Here is a 6000-nt window from a genome sequence, read left to right as displayed (position 1 = left end):
GGAGCCCATTCTGTTTAGCATCTTGTCTGCGAGAGGCCCATTCTTCTGTTCCCGAGTCACCTCATCCCGAGAAGCCGACGGATCTGTCGGCGGTTCCTCCCGAGTACCTGGACCTTAAAGAGGTCTTCAGCAAATCCCGAGCCACCTCTCTGCCTCCTCACCGCCCCTACGACTGCGCCATTGACCTGAAGCCCGGCACCACTCCCACCAGAGGTCGATAGTTCTCCCTGTCTCGGCCGGAGACGGAAGCAATGAACAAATACCTCCAGGAGTCCGTGACTGCCGGCATCATCCGTCCTTCATCCTCACCAGCGGGGGCCGGATTCTTCTTCGTGGGGAAGAAGGATGGCTCACTCCGGCCGTGCGTCGACTACCGTGCCCTCAATGACATTACGGTCAAGAACCGTTACCCACTTCCCCTCATGGCTTCCGCCTTCGAACTCCTGCAAGGAGCCACGATATTCACCAAGCTGGACCTGCGCAACGCCTATCACCTGGTGCGCATTCGAGAGGGCGACGAATGGAAGACAGCCTTCAACACCCCTACCGGACACTGGGAGTATCTGGTGATGCCCTTCGGGCTCACAAACGCACCAGCTGTTTTCCAGACACTGGTCAATGATGTTCTGAGGGATTGGATAAATAAGTTTGTTTTCGTATACCTGGATGATATCCTGATCTTTTCCAAAACTAAGGAGGAACATATCATCCAGGTCCGCAAGGTGCTCCAGAGACTTTTGGAGAACCGCTTATTCGTCAAGGCGGAGAAATGTGAGTTTAGCTGTAACACCACTTCTTTCCTGGGGTACATCATCTCCGCCGGCAGCATTCAGATGGACCCCCAGAAGATCCGGGCGGTTGTGGAATGGCCTCAGCCAGACTGTCGTCGGGAACTGCAACGTTTCCTGGGCTTCGCCAATTTCTACCGTCGTTTCATCCGTAATTACAGTTCTCTGGCAGCCCCACTCACCGCCCTCACATCCATTAAGACCCGATTCCAGTGGAACGCCCAGGCTGAAACAGCCTTCCGAGCCCTCAAGAACCACTTCACCTCTGCACCCATCCTTGTTCATCCTGACTCTGCTGCCCAGTTCATCGTAGAGGTTGATGCCTCCAACATTGGGGTGGGAGCCGTTCTCTCTCAGCGTTCACCCAGAGACAATAAGATCCATCCCTGTGCCTACTTTTCTCACCGCCTGACACCCACGGAACAGAACTACGACATTGGGAACCGTGAGCTGTTGGCGGTGAGGATGGCTTTGGGAGAGTGGCGCCACTGGCTGGAGGGCTCTCAAACACCTTTTCTGGTGTGGACTGATCACAAGAACCTGGAGTACCTTCACACAGCCAAACGCCTCAACTCTCGCCAGGCCCGATGGGCACTCTTCTTCTCCAGATTTGACTTTACCCTTGCTTACCGCCCTGGGTCGAAGAATACCAAACCTGACGCCCTCTCCCGCCGGTTTGAACCACCCACCAAGGATCCCTCACCTGACACCATCCTCCCGCGGAGCTGTTTCATCAATGCCATCCACTTGGACATCGAGGAGAGGGTTCGTAAGGCCCAGGAGGATGAGGCTGGTCCAAGTAATTGCCCAGCGGATCGTCTCTACGTTCCTGCCCAAGTCCGCTCAAGTTCTCCTTTGGGGCCACGCTTCGCAACTTTCATGCCACCCGGGGGCCACCAGAACCAGGACCTTTATTCAGAGACGCTTTTGGTGGCCCTCCATGAAACAAGAGATCTTGGACTTTGTGGCTGCCTGCTTGGTCTGTGCCCAGAACAAACCCTCTCACCACCCACCCTCAGGTCTGTTACAACCCCTCCCCATCCCACACCGCCCCTGGTCTCACATAGCGTTAGATTTCATCACAGGCCTACCCCCATCCAACACTTTCACCACTATCCTCACCATAGTTGATAGGTTCTCTAAAGCTGTTCACTTCGTTCCCCTCACCAAGCTTCCCTCTGCTAAAGAAACCGCCAACTTACTCATTCATCACGTTATTAGACTACACGGCATCCCCACTAACATAGTTTCCGATAGAGGCCCCCAGTTCACTGCACGTTTCTGGAAAGCTTTCTGCTCACTGTTGGGTTCCTCCATTAGTCTATCCTCTGGATTTCACCCCCAGACCAATGGCCAGACCGAGCGGGCCAATCAAGTTATTGAAACCGTCCTTAGATGCCTCTGCTCCAAGAATCCCTCCTCATGGTTTTATCAGCTACCCTGGGCAGAGTATGCCATAAACTCTCACACCTCCTCTTCCAAACTTTCTCCATTCGAGTGCTGCCTAGGGTACCAGCCGCCTCTGTTCCCTAGTCAGGAGGAGGAGGTGGGGGTCCCCTCAGCGGAAGCCTTCATTCGGCGCTGCAGAAGGACATGGAAGACCGCTCGCTTCAACTTGCTTCGCGCCAGCGCCAGGATGAAGGTGACGGCCGATCGCCGCCGCTCTAAAGCCCCCTCCTACAGAGTTGGACAGCGTGTTTGGCTCACCACCAGAGACATTCCCCTACATGTTGAGTCCCAGAAATTAGCTCCTCGTTTTATTGGCCCCTTTCCTATTGTTAAAATCCTCAGCCCCACTGCTGTTATATTAAAGTTACCCTCCACCATGCGCAGAATTCACCCCACTTTTCATGTTTCCCGCTTAAAACCCGTTGTTACCCATCCCCTCTGCCCTGCCCCTGAGCCCCCACCTCCCCCCCGACTCATTGATGGTGGTGATGCCTACACCGTGAACAAACTGCTGGATGTTCGTCGTCGGGGTCGCGGCCTTCAGTACCTGGTGGACTGGGAAGGCTACGGCCCCGAGGAAAGAAGCTGGATCCCCTCTCGCTTCATTTTGGATAAGCAGATTGTTAAGGACTTTCATGTTAAACACCCTGTGCCACCGGTGAAAACGCCAAGAGGCGTTTCCTAGGGGGGGGGGTACTGTTGTAGTCTGTATTTCCGGTCACTTGTCTCCCCAGTACTGTCTCTGTGTCTGTGTTCCCTGAGCTGCTTCACTCCCCTGTACTTGTGTGATTTCACTATTCGGGTGGTTCCGGGTTTTCGTGGTTTCCCCCCTTTTTTCCAGTCTCGCTTTACTTTCTTCCTGCTGATTTCTAGTTTTACTAATTTCTACTAATCCCTACTAACTTATAGATTGTAAAGTACTAACCTCACTAATATACTAACATGTGAATATTACTAATGGACTAACACACACTAGTTTTGGGTTTTTGATAGTTTAGATCACTATACTAATACATTAACCAGTCTCCCCTTTTCCATGCTGCGCTGTAGCTCTGCCCCTTTTCTTTCTAGCCTGCTCTAACGCTGAGTTCTGCAATTGCCTGCACCTGTCTCTTGCTCTAACTGCACCTCTCTCTCTCTGCACGTGTTTTACCTGCTAAACCCAGGCCGTCTGTTATCATTGTTGTCTATGTGATTCCAGTCCGCGTTTTGTCAGTCCCCTGTCATTTAATTAGTTATCCTAATGTTCTTCACCTGGATGTTGTTTGTTACTCCGCCCTCACTCACTTAACCCCTCCTTGATTGTTATCTTCCCCAGTGTATAAATGTCAGTCTTTTCCACTTGTTTCTTGTCAGAACGTTGATCAGATTCATTGTGCCGATTATTTGTAAGCCTTTGTATTTTGAGATTCTTGCGACACCCCTTTGCCCGACTTCGAGTTTGCCTGCCCCTTTTGGTTTTGTTTGATCTGGTTCGACCTTCGCTTTTCTTTGACTTCTCTTTTGCCTGCCCCTTTGTACCTTCGCTATCTCTGATCTCCTGGTTTTTGACTTTTTGCCTGTCTTTTTACTTTTCTTCTGGAAACTCGATTCTGTACCGCACTATCTCTGATCACCTGGCTTCGAACTTCGCACGGAATAAAGACAACGTTTTCTTGGATTTCCCTGGTCTGCGTGTGGGTCCTTACTCTGAACGTAACAACCTTTGCAAAGAAAATATTTTTCTGGCCATTTTTCTTAACCATTTCTTGGTTGATTTGTGATCATTATCTTGTGCAATGGTCCATCTGCAGCCATGTTTGAGCTCCCTGAGGGCTGGCCAAAAAAAAACTTTTAAAAATTTTTGTCTCACATGATCATAGCATCCAGTTCCAATCAAACCAATAAAAGTAAAAGTTACACCTCCTTTCTTATCTATTGTATCTTTTATTGTTTTACTCTATTATTGCTTATGTTGATTTACTACAGTAGGTTTTCCGTTCGCATATACAAAGATGTTCAAAGGCTCATGTTAAGCATTCCAATGCCAGCTAACAACTAGTTACCTATCTGTGGTATTGTTAACTGAGCATGTGACCAATAATCTTTGCTAACTCTAGCCATTAGACTAGATATGTTATCTGATGTTATTAATAGGCAGAATGGCCTATGGCCTACCTTCAAGTAAATGTATGTGCATCTGTCAAAGGTATTGCCATTAAGTTGCAAGTGTCAAAATGTTTTATTCACAACGGATACTTTACAAATTTTGTCTTTGGCTTGGGGAATGGAAGATAACATACCATCCTGTAGGATTTCACGCCAACCCTAACAAAGCACAGCTCATTCAACAGCGAGAGATCTCATTGAGCTGCTATTTAGTAGAATCAGGTGTGCAAAATTAGGTTTGAAATGAAAACTTACAGGACGGTAGATCTTCAGGATTCGGAAGCCCTGCCCTAAAGGAAGATCTTGTGAGATTTTGCAAAAGTTTTGCGTTCTACTGTGAACAAAATATGTATTAATTAGAGCACATAAATTACATTTCCAAAAGTATGTGGACATGGCTTTTAATTAGTAGTTTCAGCTATTTAAGCCATACGCATTTCTAACAGGTGCATCAAATCAAGCATACTATCATGCATATCCATAGACAAACATTGTCAGTATACTGAAGAATAGAATACTGAAGAGCACAGTGACTTTAAAAATCATAGCATGCCACTTTTCCAACAAGTCAGTTTATCAAATTTCTGCCCCACTAAAGCTGCCCCAGTCACCTGTAAGAGCTGTTATTGTGAAGTGAAAATGTATAGGAGCAACAACAGCTCAGCCCAGGAGTGGTAGGCCACACTAGCTCACAGAACGAGAATTTCGAGTGCTGAAGCGTGTAGCACGTAAAAATCATCTGTACTCACTACAGAATTCCAAACTACCTCTGGAAACGTCAGCACAAGAACTGTTTGTCAAGAGCTTCATAAAATGGGTTTCCATGGCTGAGCAGCCCTACACAAGCCTAAGACCACCATGTGCAATGCCAAGTGTCGGCTGGAGTGGTGTAAAGCACACGGGCATTGGACTCTGGAGCAGTGGGTTAGGGTTAGTGGAAATGTGTTCTCTGGAGCGATGAATCATGCTTCATTATCTGGCAGTCTGATGGATGAATCTAGGTTTAGCGGAATGCATATTACCAAATGTACTGGCCTGAATAGTCTTAGCTGTAAAGATTGGTGGATTAATGGTCTGTGTCTGTTTTTCATGGTTTGGGCTAGGCCTCTTAGTTCCAGGGAAAGGAAATCTTAATGCAACAACATTCAATGATATTCTAGAGAATTGTGTGCTTCTAACTTTTTAGAAACAGTTTAGGGAAGGTCCATTCATGTTTCAGCATGACAATGACCCCTGCAAAAAGCAAGGTCCATAAAGAAATGGTTTGCTGAGTTTTGTGGGGAAGAACTTGACTGGCCTGCACAAAGCCCTGACCTCTGCCCCATCAACATATTTTGGATGCATTGGAATGCCGACTGCAAGCCAAGCCATGCCCAACATCAGTGCCCAACCTCACGAATGCTCTTGTAGCTGAATGGAAGCAAATCCCTGCAACCATGTTCAAAAATCTAGCCTTCCCAGAAGAGTGGAGGCTGTTATAGCCATAAAGGGGGGTCCAAATCTATATTAATGCCCATGGTTTTGAAATGAGATGTTCAAATAGTACATATGGGTGTGATGTTCAGGTGTCCACATACTTTTGGAAATGTTGGTAATGTATGTACTTGTCACGGTG

The sequence above is a fragment of the Anguilla anguilla genome, chromosome 6 (assembly GCF_013347855.1).
Source record: "Anguilla anguilla isolate fAngAng1 chromosome 6, fAngAng1.pri, whole genome shotgun sequence".
Classification (NCBI taxonomy): Eukaryota; Metazoa; Chordata; class Actinopteri; order Anguilliformes; family Anguillidae; genus Anguilla; species Anguilla anguilla.
The sequence above is the reverse complement of the archived record's forward strand: the minus strand, read 5'-3'. Positions refer to the sequence as shown.